This window comes from Coenobita brevimanus, chromosome 1 (assembly GCF_032717465.1).
Source record: "Coenobita brevimanus isolate Jiangsu-jjx chromosome 1, ASM3271746v2, whole genome shotgun sequence".
Classification (NCBI taxonomy): domain Eukaryota; kingdom Metazoa; phylum Arthropoda; class Malacostraca; order Decapoda; family Coenobitidae; genus Coenobita; species Coenobita brevimanus.
In genome coordinates, this window is record NC_136954.1 from 12,822,212 (window position 1) to 12,837,153 (window position 14,942).

Sequence of the window (14,942 nt, forward strand, 5' to 3'; positions counted from 1 at the left end):
TGTCCTAATCTTAGAAAAAGCAGAGACGTTGCAAGAAATGTTAAATGACCTGAACAGAGAAAGTCTCAAAGTAGGGCTAAAGATGAACCGGAATAAAACTAAAGTAATGTTTAATCCTCAAACACCAAAGAGCGTCATAAGAATAAGTGGAGAAATTCTTGAAGAGGTTGAGGAGTATAATTACCTGGGACAAATACTAAAATTAGCGAAAGATAATGATAGCGAAATAAAAAGACGCATTACAATTGGATGGAAAGCTTTCGGTAAACATAGAGACATTATGAAAAGTAGCTTGCCAGTTTGTATGAAATGAAAAGTGTATAACGAATGTATAATTCCAACTACGACGTATGGTTGTGAGACTTGGAAACTGGACAAAATCGATGGAAAATAAATTAATTCGTTCTCAGAGAGCAATGGAAAGGTCAATGTTGGGAATATCTTTAAGAGACAGGAAAAGATCAACTTGGGTGAGAGAGCAGACTAAAGTCAAAGATATTATAGAAGTTATAAAAGAACAGAAATGGAGGTGGGCAGGCCATGTAGCAAGAACAAGGGATAATCGATGGAGCAAGAGGTTGACTGACTGGACACCAAGAGATGGTAAGCGTAGCAGAAAAAGGCCAGACAGGAGGTGGAGAGATGAGATAGAGAAATTTGCAGGGAAAACGTGGCAAACATTGGCTCAGCCAAGGAATTCGTGGAGAAGGTTGGGGGAGGCTTTTGTTCAGCAGTGGACTTATAATGGCTGCTGCTGCTGCTGCTGCTGATAATGATGATGATATTGATACAAAGGTACATTTCCAGTTAGGCACATTAAATGGATTAACCATGTGTTAGTAAATTTCAAGATTTCTGTGCATTGCGTCCCTATCGAGGATCTCTCGAGCAAGGGTGTGGAACTGTGGAGGAGAAATTTAAATTTTAGTGACTTTAAAGTTGCGATTCGAGTATTTACGAGTATATAATTCCATTTCGTGATATTTTTTGTTCGAGTAGTTACGAGTGTAAGTAATTTCATTTCGTGATTCTTTGTTCGATTATTTACGAGTTTATAATTCCATTTTGTGATTTTTTAATCTTTAATGGAAGCAAGAAGGCAGGAGGGATAAAGTGGGAGATTGAGAACTGTTACAAAGATTATATAGTTTACTCTGAAAAGTGCATTTTCATTAAGCGGCCACATCCAGCCCAACAGCTTCCTAACCCAACTCTGGCCAGCAGCTTCCCAGCCCAACCCAGTCCAGCGGCTGCTCAGTCCAGCCTAGCCCAAAACAGCCCAGACCAGTCCTCCAGCCCAACTTGCCCAGTCCAGCCCACCCAAGCCAAGCCCAGAACAGTCCAGCCCACACCAGCAGCCACCCAACCCAGCCCACACCAGCAGCCACCCAACCCAGCCCACACCAGCAGCCACCCAACCCAGCCCTGGCAAGCAGCAGCCCAACTCAGTAGCCATCCAGCCCAGCAGTCGCCCAACCCAGCCCAGCCCAGCCCAGCCCAGCAGTCAGCCCAGCCCAGCAGTCAGCCCAGCACACCCTAGCCCAGGAGATGCCCAGCCCAGCCCAGCCCAGCAGACAGCCCAGCACACCCTAGCCCAGGAGCTGCCCAGCCCAGCCCAGCCCAAGAGCTACCCAGCCCAAGAGCTACCCAGCCCAGACCAGCCCAGCAGTCAGCCCAGCACACCCTAGCCCAGGAGCTGCCCAGCCCAGCCCAGCCCAAGAGCTACCCAGCCCAGACCAGCCCAAGAGCTACCCAGCCCAGACCAGCCAGCAGCCACCCAGTCCAGCAGCTGCCCAGCCCAGTCCTGGTCAGTAGCCGCCCAGCCCAGTCCTGGTCAGCAGCCGCCCAGCCCAGTCCAGGCCAGAAGCCACCCAGTCCAATCCAGGCCAGAAGTCGCTCAGCCCAGACCAGGCCAGCAGTCACCCACGCCAGCCCAGGCTAAGTCCTGCCCAGACCAGCCCAGCCCAGGAGCTGCCTAGCCTAGCTCAGTCTAGGAGTTGCCCAGCCCAGCCCAGGCTAACAGCCGCCTAGCTCAGGCCAGCACCCCCTCAAAAGGGCCCGATGGAATCCAGGCCAGCACCTGCCCAGCCTGGCCCTGCTGAGTCCAGGCCAGCAGCTGCTCAGTCCAGGCCAGCCCAGCCCAGGCCAGGAGCTGCCCAGCCTAGCTCAGTCTAGGAGTTGCCCAGCCCAGCCCAGGCCAACTGCCTCCTAGCTCAGGCCAGCACCCCCTCAAAAGGGCCCGATGGAACCCAGGCCAGCAGCTGCCCAGCCTGGCCCTGCTGAGTCCATGCCAGCAGCCGTTCAGTCCAGGCCAGCCCAGTCCAGGCCAGGAGCTGCCCAGTCATGCCAAACACAACCAAGCCCAGTCCAACCCGGCCCAGGCCAACCCAGCCCAGGCCAACCCAGCCTTATCCTGCCCAGCCCAGCAGTTGCCCTGCCCAGCAACCGACCAGCCCAGCAACCACCCAGCCCAGACTTATCCGGCCCAGCAGCCACCCAGCCCAGCTTTACCTGGCCCAGCAGCTGCCCAATCCTGCCTTGCCCAGCAGCCACCCAGGCCTTCCCTGTCCAGCTCTGCAACTGCCCAGCCCGGTTCAAGAGCCGCTCAGCCCAGATCTGTCCTACCTTTCACAGTCTGGCCCGGCCCAGCCCAACCCAGCTCTGCCCAGCCCAGACCAACACAGTCCATCAGCTTCCTGGCTCTGCAGCCACCCAGCCCAGAAACCACCCATCCAACCCTGCCCTGCCTAGGTCAGTCCAGCAGTCGCCCAGCCCTGGCCTGCCCAGCCCGGCCCAATTGCAGCCCAGCCCTGCCCTGCACTACCCAGCCCAGCCCAGCCCAGTCCAGTAGTCACTCAGCTCGGCCCTGTCCTACCCTTCAATGTCCGGCCCTGCCCTACTGTACAAAGTCTTGCCCTGTCCAGTGCTACTCTGTCCTCCCCAGCTCAGCCCAGCCCGGCCCTCTCCGGCCCCTACCCTGCCCGGCCCTGCTCAGACATGCCCTGCCATCTCCTGCCTTGTCCTATCCAGCCCAACCCAGCCCAGCAGCCGCACAGCCCAACCCCACTCAGCCCACCCTAGCAGCTGCCCAGTCTTGCCCAGCACAGCTCTGCTGCCTCCCAGCCCTGCCCTGCCCAGTCCAGCCCTGCCCAATCCAGCCCAGCCCAGTCCAGACCAAACCAGCCCAGTGCAACCAGCAGCGCCTAGCTCAGCAGCCTCCCAGCCATGTCCTGCAGTCCAGCAGCCACCCAGCCCTGCCATGCCCAGATCAGCCCTGCGGTTGCTCAGTCCGGCCCAGTAGCCGTTCAGCCCGACCCTGCCCTACCCTTCACAGCCCGGCTTTGTCCATCCCTGCATAGCCAAGCCCAGCTCAGCCCTGCCCTGCTCTGCCCTGCCCGGCCCTTGCCTGCTCCCTCCCCGGCCCTACCCAGCCCTGCACTGCCATGACCTGCCCAATCCAGTCGAGCCAAGTCTAGCCTACCAGCCGCCCAGCATCCACCCAGCCCAGCAGCTGCCCAACAACCGCCCAGCCCAGCAGCTGCCCAGCAACCGCCCAGCCCAGCAGCTGCACAGAAACCGCCCAGTCTTGCCTTGCTCACCCAGACCCAATAGCCTTCCATTCCCTGCCCTGCCCTACCCAGCTCAGCCCAGCCCTGCAGCCACCCAGCCTAGCAGCTGCCTGGCCCAGCAGTCACCCAGCCCTGCCCTGCCCAGTCCGGCCCACTAGTCGCTCAGCTCTGCCCAACCCAGTGAGCCCAACAGCCGTCCTGCTCTGCTCTGCCCAGCCCAGTCCACAAGTCGCCCAGCTCAGCCCAACCCAGCAGCTGTCCAGCCCGGCTATCTAGCTCAGCCCTGCCCCAACCCCCCCCTGCTCTGCCCTGCCCTGCCCGGCCCAGCCCTCCTCTGCCCTGCCTGGCCTTTCCTGGCCCTCCTTTGTCTTGCCCGGATCTCCCTTGTCTTGCCCGGCCCGGCCCGGTCCTCCTCTGCCTTGTCCTGCCCGGCCCGGCTCTCCCCTGCCTTGCCCTGCCCGGTCCGGCCCTCCCCTGCCCTGCCCGTCCCAGCTCAGCCCTGCTCTCCCCTACCTGGCCCAATCCTGCCCTCCCCAACACAGCCCTGCCCTGCCCAGCTGCCGACCAACCCTGCCCTGCATTCCCTAGCCTGGCCAAGTAGCCGCTCAGTCCTGCCTTGCACTGTCCAGCCCAGCAGCCGCCCAGCCCTACCCTGCTCAGCCCAGCTCAGCCCAGCCCAGACCACCCCAGCCCAACCTTGCCCAACCAAGTCCAACCCAGCCCAGCTCAGCTCAGCTCAACCCTTCCCTGCCCTGCCCTGCCCTACCCAGCCCAACCCTGCCCAACCCAGTTCAGCCCTGCCCAACCCTGTCCAGCCAATCCCAGCCCGGCCCAACCCTGCCCTGCCCTACCCATTCCAGACCGGCAATGTCCCAGCCCTGCCCTGCCCAGCCGCCGCCCAATCCTGCCCTCTCAAGCCCGGCCAAGTAGCCGCCCAATCCTGTCTAGCCAAGCCCAGCCCAGTAGTCACCCAGCCTCGCCCTCCCCAGCGCAGCCCTGCACTGCCTGGCCCTGCCCGACCCTGCCCATCCCAGACCAGCAGTCTCCCAGCTCTGCCTTGCTGAGCCGCCACTCAGCCCTACCCTGACCTCCCTAGCCCAGCCAAATAGCCACCCAGTCCTGCCCTGCCCAGCCCTGCCCTCCCCAGCGTAGTCCTGGCCAGCCCTGACTGCCTGGCCCTGACCAACCCTGCCCTGCCTTGCCCATCCAATACCAGCAGTCTCCCAGCTCTGCCCTGCCCAGCTGCCGCCCAACACTGCCCTGCCCTGCCTGGGCCTGCCCTGTCCTGCACTGTTCGGACCTGCCCTGCCCTGCCCAGGCCTGCTATGCCCTGCCCAGGCCTGCCCTGTCCAGCCCAGGCCTGCCCTACCTGCCCAGGCCTGCCCTACCCTACCCAGGCCTGCCCTGCCCTGTCCTACCCTGCCTGCACAGACCAACCCAGGCCTGCTCTGACTGCACAAACCTGCCCTTCCAAGCCCTGCCCTGCACTGCCCATGCCTGCCCAGCCCAGCCCAACCCAGCAAAGCCCAGCCCAGTCCTGCCCTGCCCTGCCCAGCCCAGGTTTGCCTTGCCTTGCCCAGGGCTGCCCTGCCCTGCCCATGGATCCATTGCCCTGCCTGGACCTGCCCAGGCCTGCCCTGCCCTGCCTTGCCTTGCCTTGCCTTGCCTGCCCTGCCCTGCCCAAGCCTGTCCTACCTACCCAGGCCTACTCTGTCCTACCCAGGCCTGCCCTGCCCTGCCCTGCCTGCACAGACCTACCCAGGCCTGCCCTGCCTGCACAAACCTGCCCTTCCCAGGCATGCTCTGCACTGCCCATGCCTGCCCTGCCATGGCCAGCCCAGTCCTGCCCTGCCATGGTCAGCCCAGCCCAGGCCTGCCCTGCCCTGCCCTGTCCTGCCCAGGCCTACCTTCCCTGTCCTGCAGTGTGCAGGCCTGCCCTGCCCTTCCCTAGCCTGCCCTGCACTGCCAAGGCCTGCCCTGTCCAGCCCAGCCCAGCCCAGCTCTGCCAAGTTTGGCACAGGGCTGCCCTGCCCTGCCCTGCCTAGGCCTGCATTGCCCTGCACACGCCTGCCCTGCCCTGGCTAGGTCTGTCCAGCCCTGCCCAGGTCTGCCTAGGTCTGCCCTTCCCTGCCCTGCCCAGGCCTGCTATACCATACCTGGCCTGCCCTGTCCAAGCCTGTCCTGGCCTGCTCAGACCAGAACATAACTGCCCTACCCAGGCCTGCTCATCCCTGCCCTGCCCTGCCCTGCCCAGGCCTGCTCATCCCTGTCCTGCCCTGCCTTGCCCTGCCCAGCCCAGCCCTGCCCAGCCCAGCCCAGCCCAGCCCAGCCCTACCCTGCCCTGCCGAAGTGTGCACTGCCTTGCCCAGCTCAGGTCTGCACTGCCCTGCATAGCCCAGTCCGGGTCTGCCTAGCCCTGCGCAGCCCAGTCCAGGTCTGCCTTGCCCTGCCCAGCCCAGGTCTGCCTTGCCTTTCCAAACCCAGGTCTGCACCGCCCTGCCCAAGCCTGCCACGCCTTTCTCTGCTCTGCCCAGGCCTGCCCTGCCCTGCCCAGGCCTGTCAGGCCCTGCTCAGACCTACCCTGCCCTGCCCCGCCCAGCCCTGCTTACATCTACCTAGCCCTGCTTACATCTACCTTGCCCTGCCCTGCCAAAGTCTGCCCAGCCCAGGTCTGCCCTGCCCAGGCCTGCTCTGCCCTGCCCTGCCCTCCCCAGCCATGGCCTGCCCAGCCGAGCCCAGTCCAGTCCTGGCCTGCCCTTCCCTTCCCTGGCCAGGCCGGCCCTGCCCTGCCTTGGCCTGGCCAGGCCTGCCTGCCCTGGCGAGGCTTTCCCTGGCTGGCCTGTCCCGCCCTGCCCTGCCCAGGCCTGCAATGTCCTGCCCAACCCAGCCCAGCCGAGTCAAGTCCTGTCCAGTCCAGTCCTACCCTGCCCTGCCCAGCCCAGCCCAGCCCTGCCCTGCCCTGCCCTGCCCAGCCCAGCCCTGCCCTGCCCTGCCCAGCCCAGCCTTGGTCTGTCCTGCCCAGGTCTGCCCAGCCCAGCCTTGGTCTGTCCTGCCCTGCCCAGCCCAGCCTTGGTCTGTCCTGCCCAGCCCAGCCCAGCCCTGCCCTGCCCTGCCCAGCCCAGCCTTGGTCTGTCCTGCCCAGGTCTGCCCTGCCCAGGCCTGCTCTGCCCTGCCCTGCCCTCCCCAGCCATGGCCTGCCCTGCCCAGGCTGCCCTACCCTGCCCAAGGTTGCCCAGGCCTGCCCTGCCATACTCTGCCCTGCCCTGCCTTACTCAGCCCTGCCCTGCCCAGGCCTGCCCAGCCGAGCCCAGTCCAGTCCTGGCCTGCCCTTCCCTTCCCTGGCCAGGCCGGCCCTGCCCTGCCTTGGCCTGGCCAGGCCTGCCTGCCCTGGCGAGGCTTCCCCTGGCTGGCCTGTCCCGCCCTGCCCTGCCCAGGCCTGCAATGTCCTGCCCAACCCAGCCCAGCCGAGTCAAGTCCTGTCCAGTCCAGTCCTACCCTGCCCTGCCCAGCCCAGCCCAGCCCTGCCCTGACCTGCCCTGCCCAGCCCAGCCCAGCCCAGCCCTGCCCTGCCCTGCCCTGCCCAGCCCAGCCTTGGTCTGTCCTGCCCAGGTCTGCCCTGCCCAGCCTTGGTCTGTCCTGCCCAGGTCTGCCCTGCCCTGCCCAGCCCAGCCTTGGTCTGTCCTGCCCAGGTCTGCCCAGCCCAGCCCAGCCCTGCCCTGCCCTGCCCAGCCCAGCCTTGGTCTGTCCTGCCCAGGTCTGCCCTGCCCAGCCTTGGTCTGTCCTGCCCAGGTCTGCCCTGCCCTGCCCAGCCCAGCCTTGGTCTGTCCTGCCCAGGTCTGCCCTGCCCTGCCCAGCCCAACCTTGGTCTGCCCTGCCCAGGCTTGCCTAGGCCTGCCTTGCCTTGCCTTCCCTGGCCCGGCCTGTCCTGCCCAGGCCTGCATTGCCCTGCCCAGGCCTGCACTGCCCTGCTCAGCCCACAGTCCAGTCCAGTCCTGCCCTGCCCTGCCCAGCCCAGCCCTGCCTTGGTCTGCCCTGCCCAGGTCTGCCCTGCCCTGCCCTGCCCAGCCTAGCCCAGCCCAGGCTGCCCTGCCCTGCCCAAGCTTGCCTAGGCCTGCCTTGCCCTGCCCAAGCTTGCCTAGGCCTGCCTTGCCCTGCCCTGCCCTGCCTTACTCTGCCCAGCCCAGCCCAGTCCTACCCTGCCCTGCTTGGCCCTGCCCTGCCCAGACGTATACTGCCCAAATCTGCCATGTCCTTCCCAGGCCTGGCCGGCCCATCCTTGCCCTGCCCAGCCCAGTCCAGGCCTGCCCTAACCTGTCCTGCCCTGCCCTGCCGGGCCTCCCCTGTCCTGCACTGCCTGGTCTTCCCTGTCCTGCCCTGCCCAGGCCTACCCAGCCCACCCCAGCCAAGACCAGCCCAGCCCTACTCTGCCTGGCCCAGCCCTGCCCAATCCGGGTGTACCCTGCCCTGCCCAGTCCAGGTGTGACCTGTCCTGCCCAGCCCTGGTCTGTCCAGCTCAGATCTGCCCTGCCCTGCCCAGGTCTGCTCTGCTCTGCTCTGCCCAGATCTACCTCTACCCTTCCCTGCCCAGCCCAGGTACAGTATGCCCTGCCCTGCCTTGCTCTGTTCAGCTCAGCCCTGCCCTGCCCTCCCCAGGCTGCCCTGCCCTGCCCTGCCCAGCCCAGCCCAGCCAAGCCCTGCCCACTCCAGGTGTGCCCTGCCCAGCCCACGTCTGCCCAGGTCTGCCCTGCCCTGCCCACCCCAGGCCTGCCCTGCCCTTCCTGGGCCTGCTTTACCCTGCCCTGCCTTACCCTATTCAGCCAAGTCCAGCCCTGCCCTGTCCAAGGCTGCCCAGCCCTACCCAGCTCTGCCCTGCCCTGCCCAGAAATCCCCTGCCCTGCCCAGGCCTGCATTGCCCCACCTGGACCTGTCTGCCCAGCCCTGCTCTGCCCAGTCCAAGTGTGCCTTGCCCTACCCAGTCCAGGTGTGCCTTGCTCTGCCCAGCCCTGCCCTGCACAGCCCAGGTCTGCCCTACTCTGCCCAGATCTGCCCTTCTCTGCACAGCCCACGTACAGTATGCCCTGCCCTGCCTACCTCAGGCCTGCTCTGCCCTGCTTTGCCCTGTTCAACCCAGCCCTGCCCAAGGCTGCCCAGCCCTACCCAAGTCTGCCCAGCTCTGCCCTGCCCAGGAATCCTCTACTATGCCTGGCCCTGCCCAGGCCTGCACTGCCCCGCCCAGGCCTGCCTGCCCTGCCCTGCCTTGGCTTGCCCTTCCCTGCCTGGGCCTGCCCTGCACTGCCCCGACCTGCCGAGGCCACGCCAGACCTGCCCTACCCAGGTTTGCCCTCCCCTACCCAGGTCTGCCCTACCCTCCCCTGCCCAGGCCTGTATTGCCCTAGTTGGGTCTGGCCTGCCCTGCTCAGGTGTGCCCTGCCCTGCCCAGCCCGAGTTTGCCCTGCCCAACCCAAATCTGCCCTTCCCTGCCCTGCTCAGACCAGACCTGCCCAGGCATTGTCCTCCCCAGGCTGGCCCTGCCCTGCCCAGGTTAGGCCTGCCCTGCCCCAGTCTACCCAGCCCAACCCTGCATTGCCCTGCCCTGCACTGCCCTGCCGGGCCTTCCCTGCCCAGGCCTAGCCAGCCCAGCTCACCCTAGCCCTGCCCTGCCCGGCCCAGCTCTGCCTTGCCCTGCCCAGTCCGGGTGTGCCCTGCCCTGCCCAGCCCAGCAAAGGTCTGCTCTGCTCTGCCCAGGTCTGTCCCTCCCTGCCCGGCCCAGGTACAGTATACCCTGCCCTGCCCACCCTAGGCCTGTCCTGCCCTGCCCTGTTCTGCTCTACCTGGGCCTACCCTGCCCCAGTCTGCGCAGCCCAGCCCTGCATTGGCCTGCCCTACCCTTCCTGGGCCTGCCCTGCCGGATCTCCCCTGCCCAGGCCAGCCCGGCCCAGCCCAGCCCCGCCCTGCCCAGGTCTACTCAGCCCTGCCCTGCCAAGTCCGGGTGTGCCCTGCCCTGCCCAGCCCAGGTCTGCCCTTCCCTGCCCAGCTTAGGTATAGTATGTCCTGCCCTGCCCACCTCAGGCCTGTCCTGCCCTGCCCTGCCTTGCCCTGTTCAGCCCAGCCCAGCCCTACCCTGCCCAGCCCTACTCAGGTCTGCCCTGCCCTGCCCTTCTGGGCCTCCCCTGCCCTGCCCAGTCCAGGTCTGCCTTGTCCTGCCCAGTCCAGGTCTGCCTTGACCTGCCCAGCCCAGGTCTGCCTTGTCCTGCCCAGCCCAGGTCTGCCTAGTCCTGGTCTGCCCAGCCCAGGTCTGCCCTGTTCTGCGCAGCCCGGGTATAGTATATCATGCCCTGCCCACCCCAGGCCTGCCCTGCCTGCTTTACCCTGCCCTGCCTGCTTTACCCTGCCCTGCCTAGGCCTGCATAGCTTCGCCTGGCCCTGCTTGCTGTGGCCTGCCTGGACTTGCCCTTTCCTGTCCTTCCCAGAGATGCCTTGCCCAGCACAGGCCTGCCCTGCTCTGCTAAGACCTGCCTTGCCCTGTCCAGGCCTGCCCTTCCCAGCCCAGGCCTGCCCTGCCCTGCAATGCCCAGCCCAGGCCTGCCCTGCCCTGCAATGCCCTGCCCAGGCTGCCCTGCCCTGCCCAGTCGAAGTGTGCCTTGCCCTACCCAGTCCAGGTGTGCCTTGCCCTGCCCAGCCTAACTCTGCCTTGCCCTGCCCAGCCCTGGTCTGCAAAGCTCAGGTCTGCCCTTCCATGCCCAGCCCAAGTCTGCCCTACCCTACCCAGCCCAAGTCTGCCCTACCCTACCCAGCCCAGGACTGCCTTGCTCTACCCTTCCCTGTCCAATCCAGGTACAGTATGCCCTGCCCTGCCTTGCCCTGTTCAGCCCAACCCTGTCCAAGGCTGCCCAGCCCTACCCACGTCTGCCCTGCCCAGGAATCCCCTACTCTGCCCGGCCCCGCCTACCCTGCCTGGGCTTGCCCTTCCCTGCCTGGGCCTGCCCTGCCCTGCCCTGCCCAGACCTGTCCTGCCCTGCCCTATCAAGATCTGCCTTGGCTTGCAAAGCCCAGGCCTGCCCTGCCCTGCCAAGCCCAGGCCAGACCTGCCCCGCCCTACCTGGGCCTGCCCTGTCCTGCCCAGGTTTGCCCTGCCCTGCCCTGCCCAGGCCTGTATTGCCCTACTTGGGCCTGGCCTACCCTGCCCTGCTCAGACCAGGTGTGCCCTGCCCTGCCCAGCCCTAGTCTGCCCTGCCGTGCCCAACCCAAATCTGCCCTGCCCTGACCTGATTAGACCAAACCTGTCCTGCCCTGCCGTGCCCAACCCAAATCTGCCCTGCCCTGACCTGATCAGACCAAACCTGTCCTGCCCTGCTCAGACCAGACCTGCCATGCCCTGCTCAGACCATACATGCCTTGCCCCACCCAGGCCTGCATTGTCCTGCCCAGGCCGGCCCTGCCCTGCTCAGACCTTTCCCGCCCAGGCTAGACCTGCCATGCCCCAGTCTGCCCAGCCCAGCCCTGCATTGCCCTGCCTGGGCCTGGACTGTCCTGCCCTACCCAGGCCTGCCCTGCTCAGACCAGACCTGTACTGCCCTGCCCTGCTCAAACCAGACCTGCCCTGCGCAGCCCAGGTCTGCCCTACCATGCCCAGACTTGCAATGCCATGCCCAGACTTGCAATGCAATGCCCAGACTTGCAATGCCCTGCCCTGCCCTGCCCTGCCCAGGCTTTCTTACCCTGTCCATGCCTGTCCTGCCCTGCCCTACCCTGCCCAGGCCTGCCCTGCCTTGCTGAGGCCTGCCTTGCTCAGTTGTGGGTTGGGTAGGGACGGGCTGGACTGGGTTGGGCGGGTGCTGAGCAGGGCTGGGTGGCTGGTTGGCAGGGCTGGGCGGTTGCTGGGCTGGGCAGGGGAAAGCAGGCCTGAGCGTTTGAGGCATGCAGGCCTGGGTGGCTGCTGGGCAGGGCAGGGCAGGGCAGGGCAGGGCAGGGCAGGACAGGGCAGGCAGAGAAGGGCATGGCTGGGCAGCTGCTGGGCCAGGGTGGGCAGAGCAGGGCAGGGTTGGGTGGCTGCTGAGCTGGGCTGGGCAGGGCAGCTGGGCAACTGCTGGGCCTGGTTGGGCAAGACAGGGCTGGGCAGTGTTGGACTGGGCTAGTGGGCTGCTCGGCCAGGCTGGACTTGGCAGGTACTCAGCCAGGCTAGGCAGAGCAGGGTAGAAGAGGTCAGGACTGGATAGCTGTTGAGCTGGGCATGGCAGGGCAGGCCAGGCCTGGATGGTTGCTGGAATGGGAAGGGCAAGGCAAGCCTGAGGAATTGCTGAGTCAAGGAGGCATAGGCAGATGCTGGGCTGGACTGAGCTAGCTGAGGTAGGCCTAAGCTGATGCTGGGCTGGGTTGGGTTGGGTTGGTCAAGGCCAGCCAGGGTGGTTGTTGAGCCAGGCAGGGCAGGGAAATGCTGGGCAGCTAGTGGGCCAGGTTAGGCAACCGCTGAGCTGGGCTGGGAGGCTGCTGAGCTTACGTGGATTGGGCTGGATTTGAATGGGAGAGTGCTGGGCTGGGTTTGGCTGAGAGGCTGCTAGGATGTGTTAGGTTCAGCTGGGAGGCTGCTAGGCTGGGCAGGGGATAGCAGGCCTGGGCAAGCCTGTGCAGCTACTGGGCTGGGCTGGGCTGGGCAGGGAAGGGCAGGGCAGGGCTGAGCAGGGCAGGGCGGCTGCTGGACCAGGCTAGACGGCTGCTGGACCGGGCTAGATGCAGGGTTGGCACCAAAGTGAGTGACCCTGTTTTGCCCACCTGGGTTTGTTCAATAAAACCCACTTAAAAAAAAAAAAAAAAAAAAACTATTTTACCCACTTTCCTGTTTTTTTTTCTTTTCCAAATAACGTGTTTAATCACAAATTCAGTGTAATATGGGCAGCCATTAGTACCTTAGCTCAAACATTACTTACATAAATGAATGTAAACATGAATAACTGTGCTTAAAGTTGGGGAAAACACATCTTAATACTGTAGTTTGAATTAAAGGTAAATTTCCTCAAGCAGTTTTCTGGGGAAAAACTTTATATCTGGCAATAGCAAATTTTGTAACCCTTTGGGATTACCAGTTTTTTTGATAGATACGGTTTTTGGTTAGTAATGAGGTTAGCTTGTCTCTTACTACCAAATCTCAATCATCTAAAGAAATTTATTATAAACATTGCTACTTTTTGAATATCAGTCTGTTAGATAGATTTGTTACCCCAAGGCTGTTATTACTGTTAAGATGATGTGTACATTCACTTATGGATGTGATTTGTCACTTGTAAGACGAATGGGAAGTGTAAGTGTAAAATTACCAAAGAAAGTTGTAGCAGCATAGGAAATGAGTCCTCCTCCTACTGTGTTGTAGCAGCAAAGGAAATGAGTCTTCCTACTACTGTGTTGTGGCAGCATAGGAAATGAGTCCTCCTACTACTGTGTTGTGGCAGCAAAGGAAATGAGTCCTTCTCCTACTACTGTGTCGTAGCAGCAAAGGAAATGAGTCCTTCTCCTACTACTGTGTTGTAGCAGCAAAGGAAATGAGTCCTACTACTGTGTTGTAGCAACAAAGGAAATCAGTCCTTTTCCTACTGCTGTTTAGTGTGCACTGATCTTTCAGCTCATAAGACGTGCCCTCATTTTGAAACATGTTTTACAGTGTAGCAGGCAGCCCAGGGGTAAGAGACAAATAAGTCAAAACGTGATCATCCCCCACATTCAACTCATTGTGTAAAATTATAATTTAATTGGGCTGTCCATAATTAGGTATAAACATTATTTTATTTGTTTTATGGTACATTCAAAAACACACCTGTTCCTTTTTTTGGGGGGAGGGGTATATTGTGAAAAAAATGAAAAAACCCAGGTGGGTTGGGCATTTTCAAATAAAGTGATTTTTTTGGCCAACCCTGACTAGATGGCTGCTGGACCGGACTAGTGGCAACTGAGCCAGGTTGGGATGCTGCTGGGCCGGGTTGGGCAGAGCAGGGCGGGACTGGGCAGAGCAGGGCGGGGCTTGAAGGCTGCTGAGCCAGGGTGGGCAGAGGAAGGCAGGGCTGGGCAGCTGCTGGGCCAGGGTGGGCAAAGCAGGGCAGGACTGGGCAGCTACTGGACCAGGGTGGGCAGAGCAGGGCATGGCTGGGCGGCTGCTGGGCCAGGGTGGGCACAGCAGGGCAGGGCTGGGCGGCTGCTAGGTAGACATGGGCAGGGCTGGGCGGCTGCTAGGCAGACATGGGCAGGCGACTGCTGGGCCGGGTTGGGCAGGGTTAGGTAGCGGCAGGGCAGGGAAGGACAGGGCTAGGCAGCCACCGGACCAGGCAACTACTGGTCCAGGATCGGCAGGGCAGGACTGAGTGGTTGTTGGGCTGGTCACAGCAATGCAGGCCAGGCCAGGCCTGAAGGGCTGCTGGAACTGGCAAGGCAAGGCATGCCTAAGCAGCTGCTGCATCGAGCAGGCCTGGGTGGATGCTGGGCTGGACTGGGCTGGCCAGGTAGACCTGGGTTGATGCTGGGCTGGGTTGGGTTGGACTGAGCAGGGCAGGCCTGGAAGGTAGTTGGACCAGGCAGGGCAGGGCAGGGCTGGGTGACTACTGGGCCATATAAGGCGGCTGCTGGACAGGGCTGGGATGGGAGGCCACTGGGGTGGGTATGAATGGGAGGCTGCTGGGGTGGGTATGAACGGGAGGCCGCCGGGGTGGATATGAATGGGAGGCTGCTGGGGTGGGTATGAATGGGAGGCCGCCAGGGTGGGTATGAATGGGAGGCTGCTGGGATGGGTATGAATGGGAGGCTGCCGGGGTGGGTATGAATGGGAGGCTGCCGGGGTGGGTATGAATGGGAGGCTGCTGGGGTGGGTATGAATGGGAGGCTGCTAGGGTGGGTATGAATGGGAGGCTGTTGGGGTAGGTTCAAATGGGAGGCTGTTGGGGTAGGTTCGAATGGGAGGCTGCTGGGGTAGGTTCGAATGGGAGGCTGCTGGGGTAGGTTCGAATGGGAGGCTGCTGGGGTAGGTTCGAATGGGAGGCTGCTAGGGTGGGTATGAATGGGAGGCTGCTAGGGTGGGTATGAATGGGTGGCTGCTGGGGTGGGTATGAATGGGAGGCTGCTGGGGTGGGTATGAATGGGAGGCTGCTGGGGTGGGTATGAATGGGAGGCTGCTGGGGTGGGTATGAATGGGAGGCTGCTGGGGTAGGTTCAAATGGGAGGCTGCTAGGGTGGGTATGAATGGGAGGCTGCTTGGGTGGGTATGAATGGGAGGCTGCTAGGGTGGGTATGAATGGGAGGCTGCTTGGGTGGGTATGAATGGGAGGCTGCTGGGGTGGGTATGAATGGGAGGCTGCTTGGGTGGGTATGAATGGGAGGCTGCTTGGGTGGGTATGA